Genomic DNA, 16512 nt, shown 5'->3' with positions numbered 1-16512 from the left:
TTCCTTAGTTAGTAGTAATGTGGGGCTTCTGTGGTCAACAGCCTGTGTAACGACATCTTAATAGCAGGTATTTTCTATTTCGTGGTGTTGGATGGTTAAAACCCAATAATTTCATTATAGATCCCCTGACGGAAATCAATACCTTACCGAGTTGAGGTCAATACATTTGCTCCGAAAGGGATCAATAAGTCACTAACACGGAAAGCGCAAAGGCCTGCATGGAAACACACACATGTTCTTTTCTGGCTACCTACAATCTGTAATCTGTGCTCACGAACTCAGCATCCAGCACAACCAGTGTTACCCAGTTGTATTACACAGTCAGGCCAGGTGGGATATAGGATTTGAGCAAAAAAAACAAATAAATCATCTTTAAATCCGCTGTGTTTCAAAGTATACTTCAGAAAACAAATGTAGAGCCTGAGGCAGGAACAGTTTTCCAACAGAAAACAACAGTCCTCTTGAATAAACTGTGGGTGGACAGTGCACTACAACACATATTTGTCACGCCTGTTTGTACAGTACTGCTCAATATGTGGTGTTGAAGAAATTATCCAACTGTTCCAAACCACACTGGAAATAAATCATGCCATGCTGATATATAAAATGTGACTATGTATGCGTTATAGTATGTGACTTTTTTTTTTAAATATTAACTTGGCCAGCCTTCTTTTTCCCCTTCTAAAATCTCCCATCCTCTCTGCACATAATCTTATTGCAGGCAGCGCATAATAAAGCAGTCCCTCTCTTTAAAGCCATGCTGAGCCAGAGGTAGCAGTGCCCTTGTGCTCATCTGTGGCCTCCAGGTAACCACTGTGCTACTGTATTAGCCAGGCTGGATTGGCCTCTGTGCCTGCTTAATGTGGGCACTCAGGAAGACTGGACTCTAAAGTAAGTCAGTGGAGCATGGACAACACACAGATACACTCACACAAACACACAACGCACACATGGTGCACGCACAGAAAGCCACACAGTGCCACCACATGCGTGCATGTTTCTTGGCAGTTTACCATCTTTGGGCTGAGAGGCTTTCTGGGTCAGAGTCATGTAGTTAATTTACCAGGGACAGACTAAAGGCTGAAAGGGACAACATAGTTACTAGTGAGCAGATTTCCCACTACTCCAACCACTCACAACATTTTTACACCAACGAAGGCAGACGCATCCAAAAATGCATCAGATGATTAAGAAATGATGTCCTGGTATGATACGCTCCCATCTGCGCCACGGTGGCTTGAAACCTTCATCAGCTCAACCCTGTGCATTAATGCTCCCCCTGTATCCTGAAGCATAATGTCATACGCATTAGCACTCAGGTTGAATGCTGTACACTTGTTGTTGGTGATGCCGCTGCCGTTGCAATGAGCCATTTGAACTAATGATTTGTTTCTATACAGAGCTCTTCTAAGAGCTGCTATTGATCTGTCTGTCTACGACCACAGGAGATTGCACATGGGTTCGTGTGTCTGACTAAATGTTTTGAGGGTGCAGTACACAAGAGTCACTGTAGCCGCACACATAAAAGAAAAACTCACTCGCATCCCTACAAAATGCATTTTGAGGACATTTGTGTTCACTTAAGCCCCAAATCCTCTTTGACCAAAAATCCTCAAGAGGATAAGACACAAGGGCAAAAGGTGATTGGGAACAACAATGAGTTGGATTTACTGATTCTTTAAACATGTTTTTGGAAAGTGAAGGTCATTTAAAGTTAATTTCAGAGATGAAGGCTTCAATCGTAAGCTTCCCTGGTCCAGACTGACCTTAAATTTGTGGCCTAAAAACCACAGTCCTTAACTTCTGTCTGACTGTGTGTTTGTGCATATTATCTGTAATCTATCTGATGTTGCGGCTGCACCCGGTGGTCTCAGCTGCTGAGGATCCCATGAGAGACCTGCTATGTGACAGAAGACCCTTGCATTCAGTCTTACACACAATCCCACACACTCGAGACCTACACAAGCCAATACCGCTGACGTATAGACTTAGGGGTCTCCCAGGAAGCATTAGATGGTCACATGATGCGGGTAAACATTCGGACCAAACAGACTAAATTAAACACACTCCAGAGACAGATCATGGGAGGACTCTACAGAGGCTGAGTGGTCGCAAAGCAGATAAATGGTCACGTACATTATAGCTTTTCCGATAAACAACAGGAACAATGAATTCCAGATACGTGTTACTTCCATATAAAAGGCTCACGATAAATCTCTTGTTTCTTTCTGCGACAGGAAGAGCGATGTGGTGCACATTACATCAGGCAGCAGCGGGGCAGCCTGCACACTGCCTGCACGCTGCCTGCTGTTCAATTGTGAGTATCACAGATTACCAAGGTGTTACGCAGCGTTTGGCCCTCCTGCCAGTGCAACATACTATCTTCTGTCATTGTCATTTCCCTGGAAATTGAGGTGAGGGTTCAGTGGTTCCTCCTTACCCATCACAGACAGCAGCAACGCGGGGCCAGCGCCTGGCGAAGAGAACGCCCAGTGGTTGGGTTAATGCAGGTTAAATTATCAACATCACAAAGGAGGAAGCCTGACTAATCACTCGCTTGATGCGATTTCCCATTCTCTTAGAAATGAATGGAGGTCAAGCTGCAGCAGGTTGGTTCAGGCTCTCGGCAAACACAGCGCGTGCGTGCATGTCCGCGAGTGCGTGTGTGTGTAATGGTTGGTGTAAACTGCTGGGACCACTTATCTCCTGCAGGAGCCTCAGTGAAAAAAAACTGTTTATTTTTCATTGCTGACCATAAGAAGGGACATGATTCTATATTATAGTAATAAATTGCTTGCTGTCTTAAATATCTCACTCAAGGGACGACCGATGGAGCTTAGATGGGGCACAGCGCCAGACAGCCCAGGTAGATGGTTGGCCTACACACACACACACACACACACACACACACACACACACACACACACACACACACACACACACACACACACACACACACACACACACACACACACACACACACACACACACACACACACACACACACACACTTATATGTACTGTGCAGGTATTAAAGAATTACTCGTATTTTTACAACCTGGGTGATATTTTCATTCCTCTCTCCATCATGCTTAACAGTTATGTGCATTTCACTCTGCAGTATCATTAATGACAAATTGCAATGCTGTAACATATATGGCTGCAACTAATGATTATTTTCATCATCACTGAGCCTGCTGATTATTGTCCTAATTAATCGGTTAATAGCCAAACCAGACCAAACCAGAACAGTTGCCAGTTATTCTATTTTTGTTGACTGATTAATGAACTAATTAATCCAGGAATGACAGGGGTGATATAACAGGTCCACGGACTCAAGTGGATGAGTCATGCACTCAGACAGGTTGTGTAACCAGGTGTAAGAAACACACAGTTAACTTAGTACAATAAAAGAGGAGAGACTGTTTACTTAAATTATCTTTATTTGTTTTGCATCGCCAAAGTGTTAGTTTTCCTACTGCATTTGAATGCACCGCTCAACTCGCATGTTCCCACGAGGGGTACCTAGTTCTCAGCAGCCAATCAGAGGCTACGCAGGTCACGCTCAGCCTGTCGGCTCGGAGAGGAAGTGCAGTCGCGTTGCTCTTCCCGTCCTTTCGGATCCCAGCCAGAGAAGAGAGGGCAGCTGTGTGCTAAGGAGAAGAGGAGAAGAGAAAAACAGGAGAAAAACCCGGAGTTTACCTGTGAAAAAGGAGAAAGAGAGAGTCGGAGCACTTACCCAGTGGAGGTCCGGAGCCAAGTGACTGAACGAAGGAGAATTACGTCGGTAAGACGAGTCAATTATCCGATGAAAAAACCAGCTTGTTGACGCTTACCGTCGTCGTCCATGCTAATGCTAGCTCTGTGCTTAACAGGCTAACTGCTTGCCTTTCATCCGGAGAGCTGCTACGAGGTTCGGCATCGGCGTGCTCCACCTTGATACACAGAGCAACGGTGAGAAATGTGCTCTTTAGCTGCTCTGGTGCTATTTCCCTCTTGTTTTTCCGTGTGCTGAAAGAAAGCAGTGGTGATATTAAGGTTATAAGAGTAAATTGAAATGAATAATGGTGCAATAGTTCTGAACATATATGCACTTTGTGGTTATTATTTTATGCTGATGTGAATATAATTAAAGGGGAAGTGTTTTATTTTCCTTATGCCAATTTAAAAGGGAAAAAAGAGTAATTTGGTATGTTGTGAATGTGATCAATGTAAAACAATAGTTTATTTTGTACTATGCAATTTATTGAAAGACATTAATGTTATTCCAACTGAGTTAAAGTAACTAGAGGGTAATTTTTGGTGCAGATCTCAGACATGAATAGGCCTATAGTGTAAGAGTAAACTAAGCACAATTCTTTAATGCCTCTGAGTCTAACTCAAAATGTGTACTGTTATGTTATTTGCACATGGTTCTGATATGGTTATGATTAATGGTATTTTGTATGTTAATGGTTACTTACCATAAGTATTATTGAAACTGTTCACATGAACAGGTAAATGTGTGAGCACTTTAATATTTAGTTCTCATAAATGATACACTTAAGATTGAATGTTGTACAACAAAAACTGAGACAGAGATTTGAGAATTGAATAGAGATGAAGATTTATGTCAGAATTAGATGTAATGGTGTGCATCTTTTGACATCTGATATCCCTAATGATGCATCTGAGAATGGATAGTGTTGAATGTATTGTGTGACCCTGTCTACAGGTCAGGTTTTTAGGAGGACTGAAGAGTCTGAGGTTCAGGACAAACTTCCTGCTGTAACAGATGGCGAGCCAACTACCCTGAAGAAGGATCAGCACCGAGGAGATATCCACGTACACACTCATTCACACAAATAATACACTTACATTACACTACAAGGAACCTTGGAATCAGGTGAACTTGCAAAAACTCTACAACAATAAACCTGCAACAACTCCTTTTTTATTTTAAGGGCCCCAACGGACAATTTTTGGTTTTAGTGTGCACACTACTTTTTTATTTTTCTTACTGTTTGGGTTAATATTTTGGTATCCTGTACTAACCAAACCAATCACTTTGTCCACTGTAAAAATATAAGAGTGGCTACTCAATTGTTACTCTTGTGTCTGCCTCATTATTGTTGCTCAATACAGTGGCTCCTATCGAATTTAGTCTTTTCTGATTCTGGTCCAGGTCTTATCGTTAGTCCAACTTCTTATTATACTGTAATTCACTTTTACACTCCTAAAATTGGTTACAGAAGTGGCGAGCCAGCCAGGAGCCATTTGATTTGAGCATCAATATTGAAGTAATGACCAGTATGGATTTCATACAAAAGTCTGGTGTCAAAATTCCAAATGCAGTTACTGTCAGTGGAATAACTCAGGTAGCTGAACAAGATGAGCAAGTGATTGACTTTCTAAAACAGTATGGTAAACTTGAGAGAATCCTTTTGGTTGATGATTCACAGTCCGAGTTCTTTCAAAACCTGATCGTTGAATATGCTAGCGGTTCAGCCTTAGAAGGTTTAGAACCTCACTTACCGTACACGTGCATAGCACGAGGTGACCCCACTGTTGTCTATGAAGTTAAGACACTCAGTAGCGTGTACGCTACCAAGGTTGGAAGTAATGTTACCAAGACATACTTAGCTGAGCTCAAGCAACTAGCTAAGATGAGTGGCAAAGACTATAGTGTGGTGTTGAAAGAAATGATGTCTCAGATCGGGGAAGATGTTGAAGCTATGCAGCCCACAACTGAAGAATCCTCCCCCACACATGTTGAGACCACTGTCTTATCTCCACCCGCTCATCAAGAGCAACAGTCTCACCCCTCACTTCCAGATGCCACCCCAAGCAGCAACGGTGCCACTGACCATGTTCCCCTCACCAATGGAAAGAGAGCACCGTCTCTTTCAGTAAGTGACTTGAACCCACCTGACATCCAGAAGGTCGTGGTCGAGCATATTGTACGGAGGCAAGACGTTGTCCCACACATCCAATCCCAGGTGAGACTCCGCTCCTTCTCCGGCAAGACTCCCAGACCTAATCATGAAACTGACTATGACACATGGCGCACACACATTGAGTTGCTCCAGAATGATCCTAGCATGTCTCCTCTGCAAATATCCAGAAAAATCCATGAAAGCTTGCTCCCACCAGCAGCTGATGTAGTTAAAGGCTTACGGCCTGAGTCACCGCCTGCAGCCTACCTACAGCTTCTAGACTCAGCCTTCGGTACTGTGGAAGATGGAGAGGAGCTTTTCGCTCAATTCCTGAATACCCTCCAAGACCCAGGTGAGAAATCATCCACTTACCTTCATCGGCTACAGTTAGCCTTGAACAGAGCAACAAAAAGGGGGGGAGTTACACATGAAGAAGTAGACAAACATCTTATTAAGCAGTTCTGCAGGGGATGTTGGGATAACACCTTGCTCAGCGCCCTGCAACTGGAGCAAAAGAAGAGCAGCCCACCCCAATTCTCAGACCTCTTGCTAATGATTCGCTCCGAAGAAGACCGACAGCAAGCAAAATCCTGTCGTATGAAAAAACATATTGGCATCACAAAGCAAAGAGCTCAGGTGCAGTTCCACGGTGCATATGTTTGTGAACCAGAGGAGAAAGATGAGAGCAGCATCAGTGCTATTGAGGATCTGAGAAAGCAAGTGGTGAGTCTGCAAAGTCAACTAACTACATTCATGTCACAGAAAAACACCAAAGGAGCTAGCAGCAAGGGATCTGCAGGGAAGCAACAGAGCAGGATGTCAAAGCCAAATGATACAGACATGCAAAGACAAACCAAAAAGAAACAGACATACAAACCCAAGCCCTGGTACTGTTTTAACTGCGGCGAAGACGGGCACATCGCCCCCTGCTGCACCGACCCCGCAAACCCCGACCTAGTGGCAGAAAAGAAGAAGCAGTTGGAGAAAAAACAGCGCCAGTGGGAAGCACAAAATGATTCAAACTTACCTTTAAACGACTAACAGTTCCTGTTGTGGGACAAACAGGGGCTGAGGAGAGTCAACAACGTCCCTCAGACGTGAACAATGAAGAGAAACCCCCCGTTGAGATCAACAAAGACATTACACATACAGAGAACATTAAAGCTCAAACATGTTCCAGCTTACATCATTCAAAGCAGAACCAACCGTTTCGACTCCCCAAACGGCTGGTTGGCATCAAGAGCACAGCCCAAGTGACTGTGAGAGGTGAAGAGGTCAACTGTCTTCTTGACTCAGGCTCACAAGTTACCACCGTACCTGAGTCATTTTACAAGCAGCACCTTTCAGAGCAGAAGATTAAGCCGCTTCATGACCTCTTAGAAGTGGAAGGCGCAAATGGCCAGCTAGTGCCTTACTTTGGCTATATAGAAATGACCATAACCTTTCCAAAAGACTTCATAGGAGTCCCAATAGATGTAAACACACTTGCCTTAGTTGTTCCTGACACTTCACAGTCCTTCATGCTCATAGGTACGAACACTCTAGATGTACTGTTTGACATTTACTCAGAGACTGACTTAACCAATCGCCAGCCCCTCCCACATGGCTACAAAGTAGTTTTCAAGGTCATTGAGCTAAGACGGAAGCAGGCAAGCAACAACCACCAGGGGGTAGTAAAGATGCAAGGCAAGACGCCTCAAGTCATTCCAGCCGGTGAAACTGTAGTGGTGGAGGGAGTTGCTCTTGTCAGCAGTCTTCAGGATGAGAAATCCGTCGTCATTGAGTATCCATCATCATCCCCCTTGCCAGGTGGCCTGCTGGTAAAAGCTGGTCTAGTTGATTTCCCCCAGCTACGACCCCATAAGCTGCCAGTCGTCATAAGCAACGAGTCTGACCATGACATCGTCATTCCTGCTAAGTGCACTATTGCAGAGGTTAGTGCTTATCAGACCATCCTATTAAAGGAGCACAGCATAGCCAAGCAATCAGAATCTCTCCAGAGACCTCCAGAGACCCAGTCATCTCAAGAACCCACCTTGAATTACAATTTCGCTGATTCCCCAGTCCCACTCGAATGGAAGCAACGCATCACTCAGCAGCTCAACAACATGGCTGATGTGTTTGCGCATCATGACCTGGATTTTGGCCGGACGGACCAGGTGCGACACCACATAAAACTCTCTGATGAAAGTCCCTTCAAACTGCGTGCCCGACCGATCCACCCACAGGACATTGAAGCTGTCCGCAGGCACATTAAAGAGCTTCTTGATGCGGGAGTTATCAGGGAGTCAGAGTCACCATTTGCATCACCCATAGTGGTAGTCCGGAAAAAGAACGGCCAAGTCCGGTTGTGCATCGATTATAGGCGTCTAAACCTCCAAACTATAAAGGACGCGTACAACCTTCCAAAGCTGGAGGACACATTCTCAGCCCTCAATGGTTCTCAGTGGTTCTCAGTTCTCGACCTTAAGTCGGGGTACTACCAGATCGAGGTTGAAGAGGCAGACAAACCGAAGACGGCCTTCGTGTGTCCGCTCGGATTCTGGGAGTTCAACAGAATGCCTCAAGGAGTGACGAATGCCCCCAGCACGTTCCAAAGGTTAATGGAACGGTGCATGGGGGATATGCATTTGAAAGATGCGTTGGTCTTCCTTGATGACGTCATAGTTTTCTCCAGAACCCTTGAGGAGCACGAAGAAAGACTCATGAGAGTGCTAACTCGTCTCAAAGAGTTTGGGTTGAAGTTATCCCCAGAGAAATGTGTCTTCTTCCAGACATCAGTCCGTTATCTGGGTCACGTAGTCTCCAGAAGTGGCGTTCAGACAGATCCTGAAAAGATTTCAGCCCTGAAGACATGGCCTGTCCCCCAGACTCTACGGGAGCTGAAATCCTTCCTCGGTTTCGCTGGGTACTACAGGAGGTTCGTTAAGGGTTACTCCAGCATCGTAAAGCCCCTCCACGGCTTAACCTCCGGCTACCCACCTCTCCACAAGAAATCGAAAGTGAAACTAACAGACACAAGACAGAAAACAAACCAATACCATGACCCAAAAGAGCCCTTCGGGGGGCGCTGGACGCCAGCTTGCCAGCAAGCTTTCGAGGCAGTCATCCAGAACCTCACTACAGCCCCTGTACTAGCCTTTGCTGACCCCCAGAAACCCTATATACTGCACACCGACGCCAGTACCACCGGGCTCGGTGCTGTGTTATATCAGGAGCAAGAGAGCCAGCTCAGAGTCATAGGCTACGCCAGTAGAGGGCTGTCAAGAAGCGAGAGCCGCTATCCAGCGCACAAGCTAGAGTTCCTGGCGCTCAAGTGGTCGGTCACCGAAAAGTTCAGCGACTATCTGTACGGCAACCACTTCACCGTTGTAACGGATAGCAATCCGCTGACTTACATCCTGACAACGGCCAAACTTGACGCGACCAGCTACAGGTGGCTAGCAGCGCTGTCCACATTCTCCTTCAAACTCCTCTATCGTCCAGGAAGGCAGAACGGAGATGCGGATGGATTATCACGCAGACCACATGGAATGCTAGCAGACGATCTGAAATCACAAAAAGAGAGAGAACGCATACAGCAGTTCACACAAGATCACCTCTCTGATCCAAACAACATCAATGCAGTTGATCAGTCTGTTGTGAAAGCAATCTGCGAGAGACAGCTCACCTACAGCGTCAGTCCTGATGGTGAGAGAGAGGGAGATACAGATCGTGTTGCTTTAGTGGAGGTTCTTGCCATGTCTCCCAGTGCGGTGCCTGACAGCTATGGACAAGAGGAACAGTTTGGAGGTCTTCCAACCGTCCCCCATCTCACTGAAGCTGAGATAGCAGCCAAACAAAGAGCTGACCAATGCATAAAGCATGTCATCGCCCAGATCGAACATGGGGACACACCACCTCCCACCTTGCGCACCCAACTTCCTGATCTCCCACTCCTCCTCCGAGAACTCAATCGTCTCGAGCTCCATAACGACATCCTGTTTCGGCGACGCCAAGTGGGGCCACAGACAACTTACCAGCTTGTTCTTCCAGCTGAGCTCCGCGACACAGTCCTCACCAGTCTGCACGACCATATGGGCCACATGGGAGTCGACCGGACACTGGACCTTGTAAGGACCAGATTCTATTGGCCGAGGATGGTCATGGATGTGGAAAGGAAAGTGAGGACCTGTGGCAGGTGCGTGCGGAGGAAGTCACGACCTGAAAGAGCAGCCCCCTTGGTCAACATTAGGACCACTCGACCTCTTGAGCTCCTCTGTATGGACTACCTGTCCCTGGAGGCTGACAAAAGTGGAACCAAGGATATACTGGTGATCACAGATCACTTCACTAAATTTGCGGTTGCCATCCCAACACCGAATCAAAAGGCCCGCACAGTAGCAAAGTGTCTGTGGGAAAACTTTATGGTACACTATGGTATCCCGGAGAAGTTACATAGTGACCAGGGTCCAGACTTCGAGTCCCGCACGATCAGGGAACTCTGTCAGGTGGCTGGAATCCACAAGGTGAGGACGACCCCATACCATCCTAGGGGCAACCCCGTGGAACGATTTAATCGTACCCTGCTTGACATGTTGGGCACTCTCCAAAATCAAGACAAGTCCAGTTGGCGTGATCATGTGAGACCCCTGGTCCACGCCTACAATTGCACCAGGAACGAGGTTACTGGCTTCACCCCGTACGAACTGATGTTCGGGCGCCAACCTCGCCTGCCAGTTGACCTTGCTTTCAAGTTGTCAGTACCAGAGGGTCAACATTCATCTCACTCTGACTATGTGCAAAACCTCAAGTCACGTCTCAAAGAGAGCTACAGGATAGCCATGGAGAAGGCTGCAAAGATCGCTCTCAAGAACAAAACAAGGTTTGATAAACATGTTACCGCCTCAGACCTGGAACCTGGAGATCGAGTATTGGTCAGGAATGTTCGCATCCGGGGAAAACACAAGATCTCAGACAAATGGGAAACCACTGTCCATGTGGTGGTGAGAAGAGCAGGCACTCTCCCTGTCTACACTGTTAAACCTGAAAACAGCGATGGTCCCCTAAGGACGCTACACAGGGACCTGTTGCTGCCGTGCGGGTACCTACCTGTGGAGGAAAACAGTGAGCCTGTACCAAAGCCGGTACCACGCAGGCCAGGAACCCGTGCAAACCCTGCGGTAGAGGAAGAGAATTCCTCAGATGAAGAGGATGATGTACTCATTCCTGTTTGGTTAAGTTCCCCTGTCCCCATGGTCAGTGAGATTCCTGTGCACCCGGATCTGCCCATGCCCGATGTCCAAGACACTCAGCATACTGAACCTCCAGGCATTCGTCCTGTCGAGAGTCCTGTAAATGCTCAAAATGATGACAACCCACCAGATGTTGACAACTTACCTGAACTTGACAATCCAACCGATCTTGACACCCAACCCGATTTTGACAACTTACCTGATATGTCCAATAGTACTTCAGATGGTCCTTTGATGTTCATCGAGTCCAACTCTCATCAGAGTGATACTGAGTACTTACCCACCGATAGAGTCACACCAACCGAACAAGCCGATGAACCAACCTTGCTTCAGAATCACTTACCTGAGGATGATAATCCAGGAATCCAAGGAGAACAACTTCCAGTTGAGGAGGATGATCTTAAAGGAGCAGAACCTGAGGAAAGAAAGGAAGAAACAAGTGAAAAGGAAGGAAAGGATGGAACAATCCCAATGGATACAGAGGAGAACACAGATACAAATGATTCTGTCAGGAGATCGGAGAGAAACCGTCAACCACCACGACGGCTTGATTATACAGAGCTAGGAAGCCCTTTGATCACAGCAGTGAAATCATTCTTTCAAGGACTGTCCACAGCTTGGGAAGAAGTCATAAGAGAAGAACCTGTCCAACCCCCTGCCCTGATCCCTCGAATCATTATCCTTTAACTGTCTACTATGCACAGGGACGTGCATAAGTTCAGGAGGGGAGGGTGTAACCAGGTGTAAGAAACACACAGTTAACTTAGTACAATAAAAGAGGAGAGACTGTTTACTTAAATTATCTTTATTTGTTTTGCATCGCCAAAGTGTTAGTTTTCCTACTGCATTTGAATGCACCGCTCAACTCGCATGTTCCCACGAGGGGTACCTAGTTCTCAGCAGCCAATCAGAGGCTACGCAGGTCACGCTCAGCCTGTCGGCTCGGAGAGGAAGTGCAGTCGCGTTGCTCTTCCCGTCCTTTCGGATCCCAGCCAGAGAAGAGAGGGCAGCTGTGTGCTAAGGAGAAGAGGAGAAGAGAAAAACAGGAGAAAAACCCGGAGTTTACCTGTGAAAAAGGAGAAAGAGAGAGTCGGAGCACTTACCCAGTGGAGGTCCGGAGCCAAGTGACTGAACGAAGGAGAATTACGTCGGTAAGACGAGTCAATTATCCGATGAAAAAACCAGCTTGTTGACGCTTACCGTCGTCGTCCATGCTAATGCTAGCTCTGTGCTTAACAGGCTAACTGCTTGCCTTTCATCCGGAGAGCTGCTACGAGGTTCGGCATCGGCGTGCTCCACCTTGATACACAGAGCAACGGTGAGAAATGTGCTCTTTAGCTGCTCTGGTGCTATTTCCCTCTTGTTTTTCCGTGTGCTGAAAGAAAGCAGTGGTGATATTAAGGTTATAAGAGTAAATTGAAATGAATAATGGTGCAATAGTTCTGAACATATATGCACTTTGTGGTTATTATTTTATGCTGATGTGAATATAATTAAAGGGGAAGTGTTTTATTTTCCTTATGCCAATTTAAAAGGGAAAAAAGAGTAATTTGGTATGTTGTGAATGTGATCAATGTAAAACAATAGTTTATTTTGTACTATGCAATTTATTGAAAGACATTAATGTTATTCCAACTGAGTTAAAGTAACTAGAGGGTAATTTTTGGTGCAGATCTCAGACATGAATAGGCCTATAGTGTAAGAGTAAACTAAGCACAATTCTTTAATGCCTCTGAGTCTAACTCAAAATGTGTACTGTTATGTTATTTGCACATGGTTCTGATATGGTTATGATTAATGGTATTTTGTATGTTAATGGTTACTTACCATAAGTATTATTGAAACTGTTCACATGAACAGGTAAATGTGTGAGCACTTTAATATTTAGTTCTCATAAATGATACACTTAAGATTGAATGTTGTACAACAAAAACTGAGACAGAGATTTGAGAATTGAATAGAGATGAAGATTTATGTCAGAATTAGATGTAATGGTGTGCATCTTTTGACATCTGATATCCCTAATGATGCATCTGAGAATGGATAGTGTTGAATGTATTGTGTGACCCTGTCTACAGGTCAGGTTTTTAGGAGGACTGAAGAGTCTGAGGTTCAGGACAAACTTCCTGCTGTAACAGATGGCGAGCCAACTACCCTGAAGAAGGATCAGCACCGAGGAGATATCCACGTACACACTCATTCACACAAATAATACACTTACATTACACTACAAGGAACCTTGGAATCAGGTGAACTTGCAAAAACTCTACAACAATAAACCTGCAACAACTCCTTTTTTATTTTAAGGGCCCCAACGGACAATTTTTGGTTTTAGTGTGCACACTACTTTTTTATTTTTCTTACTGTTTGGGTTAATATTTTGGTATCCTGTACTAACCAAACCAATCACTTTGTCCACTGTAAAAATATAAGAGTGGCTACTCAATTGTTACTCTTGTGTCTGCCTCATTATTGTTGCTCAATACAGTGGCTCCTATCGAATTTAGTCTTTTCTGATTCTGGTCCAGGTCTTATCGTTAGTCCAACTTCTTATTATACTGTAATTCACTTTTACACTCCTAAAATTGGTTACAGTTGTAAACAGAGCGCAGTTCTGCCATCCATTTTTGAAAGATAAACAAAAGGCAGATGTTGGTTATTATAACCCAATAAAACAACAACTTTATCTTTGACAGCAGCTTTTCTTTGGAGTGAGTGATGATCACTGACATCTCAGGTGCGCTCACCTCCAGGAAATTGGTTTAGAAATATCAACATATCCCCACATCGCAGCAGTTAAGTTGGTGAGTAAAATGTTATCATGCCCAATAGATGTAATGGCCAAATCGATGAAAGTAACAACCAGGTTTTTTAAGAGAAGGAAAAAAAGTGTGTTTTCCTTGAACACACACGCGCACAGATGCAGACACAGATGCGTTACTATAACATCATAAAGTTCTACACTAAAGTCTCATGCTAATGAATCCCAGTGAAACCCCAGCACTTGTAGTTAAGCCTCATTGCCTCACACTGACAATGTTGTGAGTGTTGAAGGGCTCCCTTGTGTCTTCCCTCCCATCTCTGCTCCTTCCTTCTTTCTCTCCTTTCTCCTCTCACTCCCTCACTCCATTCTGTCCATCTTCAGCTCTCTGAGTTATTGTCAGCGCAGACAGGGAGCCACGCCGCATCATTAACCACCTCTTGCAGTACAGTCTACACCCCAGATGCAGTGAACAAGGCTTTTATGCTCTGTGGCGGCTGATGGACGGTCTAATTCTCTATTAATGGAGGCGATGCAGCCTCATTGCTCATTAAAAATGAATGGAGACAAGCTCTCTGCACTGATAATTACACATACACACACCTGGGTATGGCCGACCCAGTCCAATGCTGACAACGGTGGGCACTTAGTGAGACAGAAACAGAGATGGAACAGGCACAAAGAATAACAAGGAGTCGCAAGAATTATTTTAAAAGTATAAAATTTAAGGTTGGGCTTCTTGGGGCAGTTTTAATAAGGCATACATGAGAGATTCAGTCTTATGCAGCAGAAGGACTCGCTTCATAAAGAGTAAATATAAGCCTGTTGAGTAAATGAGAGCCCTTACCAATTCAAAGCAAGATTCCAGACACAACACAAAGAAGAAGAACATTCACCTACAAAAGGACTGAGGCTGTTTAAGGAGAGACACAGCATAATGGTTAACAAGAGGCTGTGGTTATGTTCCAGGTATGTCCAATAGGATGTAGCCCTTCAACACAAAACATGGAAGAGAAAAAGATGAAATATTTTAAAAAGTATCTCAAGGAAATTTCAATCGGACGCAACTGGACTTGGTTATTTAATGTTTCACCTCTCATCCAAGAGGCTTCATCAGTTCATGCTCGCATCTGACCAGGCTGGTCAGATGCGAGATAACTATGACCTGGATGAATGAGAATATTCACAGGCCTATTTAAAAAGTAAAACAAAAACTGGCTGGAGAACACAAGGTAACTACACGCTGAAGTGTTACAGAGAGAATTAGTTATAGAGAGACAGCGAATGCAGTAAAGAGGCTGGAGGTTAATGATGGCTGCCTTGGCTTCCATAAAAAAACAACTGTATGGGGGTGCTGCCATTATGCTAAAGCAGGCAGGTAATTAACTAAGATGCCTAATTAATTCCAATGAAAGAGAGACGCAGATGAGTGAGGCAGAAATATGACATGATGACGGCGAGAGAGGGAGTGACAGTAAGATTAGGAGCGAGGGAGAAAAGTGTGGCGATCAGTGAGTCAGGGCTGGCTGGCGTACAACACACAGTAGCACGCATTCAGCCGTGCAAATGTGACTGTTTGTTCAATTACAGCTAATTTATGTTTACACAGGAAAGCGGAAAGAAACCTAAACAGGGCCAAACAGCCTCGAGGGCCAAAGCTATTAAATAAAGCAGCCTTTTTTATTGATCGCCTCGAATATTAAAAATGCAGTCGCCATCAAGACCTCCTGTTTAACTATGCTCACATTAGAGGCGGAGACACAGTGATAAATTGCCTTGGGATGACGGGAGATGCCTGTTCCTGAATCTCTGAGCGCTCTCCCCACATGACACACTTCCACCCAAGCAGGACTGCTCCTCAGTTAAAAGTGCTGAGCTGTGACTTCTGCTGAATCACAATTAAACAGGCAATCTGCTCTGAGCTCGTAAATAAATCAGCTGAACAAAAATACTTCAACCGACTCGTAGTCATGCGCCCTCATCAAGAGTGATTTATCATTCGCTCCACTCGGGCAATAAACAATATTCATGCTTTTTTTTATTTACAATTATCATTCTGTTATTTGACCTGTGGGGTATTGTCATTTAGTCTAGATGGAAACAGGGGTCTACGAGCACGGTCTGATTTTTTTCCCCCACCTGTTTTTTCTTAATCTTTAAAGTGTCTATTTTAAGATTCTGACAGGTACCAGGATGAAAAAATGTCCCATGGTGTTTATTTTTAACCCTTTACTGCCCCTATCCCATATTCGAGGCTGAAAAAAATGAAAATGAAATTGGCATAGCTCTTTAAGTAAACAACTCACAGAGACAAATTAACACGTTTTTCTACACAATTTGGGGCCAAGGAATTCAATAGAATAGTTATTTTTAAGTTTTTAACACATCCTGACTTGATTTTGGGGCAAAAATATCAAAAAACTAGCTGAAAATTCTAAAATCGTATGTATATTTTCCCCTATACCAAAATACTTTGCACTGAATGAAAACATTTAGAGATTTTTCTTAATCTTTAAAGTGTCTACTTTAAGACTCTGACAGGTACCAGGGTGAAAAAATGTCCCATGGTGTTTATTTTTAACCCTTTACTACACCTATCCCA

At 44.6% G+C, this 16512-nt stretch overlaps 1 protein-coding gene and 2 long non-coding RNA genes across 3 annotated transcripts in view; 2 read left to right on the top strand and 1 right to left on the bottom strand.

Moving 5' to 3' along the window:
• The window catches only part of kcnd3 (potassium voltage-gated channel, Shal-related subfamily, member 3), a gene marked incomplete at its 3' end in the record, with an annotated part of 109072 nt that overhangs the window by 52178 nt on the left and 40382 nt on the right, over positions 1–16512 (bottom strand). The gene's annotated exons all lie outside the window — the stretch shown is intronic.
• LOC310989333 lies at positions 3650–5088 on the top strand. The gene is made up of 3 exons (XR_014595530.1): positions 3650–3787; positions 3876–3954; positions 4715–5088. It is a non-coding gene; the product is annotated as an uncharacterized lncRNA (long non-coding RNA).
• LOC310988198 lies at positions 12163–13601 on the top strand. The gene is made up of 3 exons (XR_014595472.1): positions 12163–12300; positions 12389–12467; positions 13228–13601. It is a non-coding gene; the product is annotated as an uncharacterized lncRNA (long non-coding RNA).

The sequence above is a fragment of the Trachurus trachurus genome, assembly GCF_905171665.1.
Source record: "Trachurus trachurus genome assembly, chromosome: 7".
In the NCBI taxonomy this organism is placed as follows: Eukaryota; Metazoa; Chordata; class Actinopteri; order Carangiformes; family Carangidae; genus Trachurus; species Trachurus trachurus.
The sequence above is the reverse complement of the archived record's forward strand: the minus strand, read 5'-3'. Positions and strand labels throughout refer to the sequence as shown.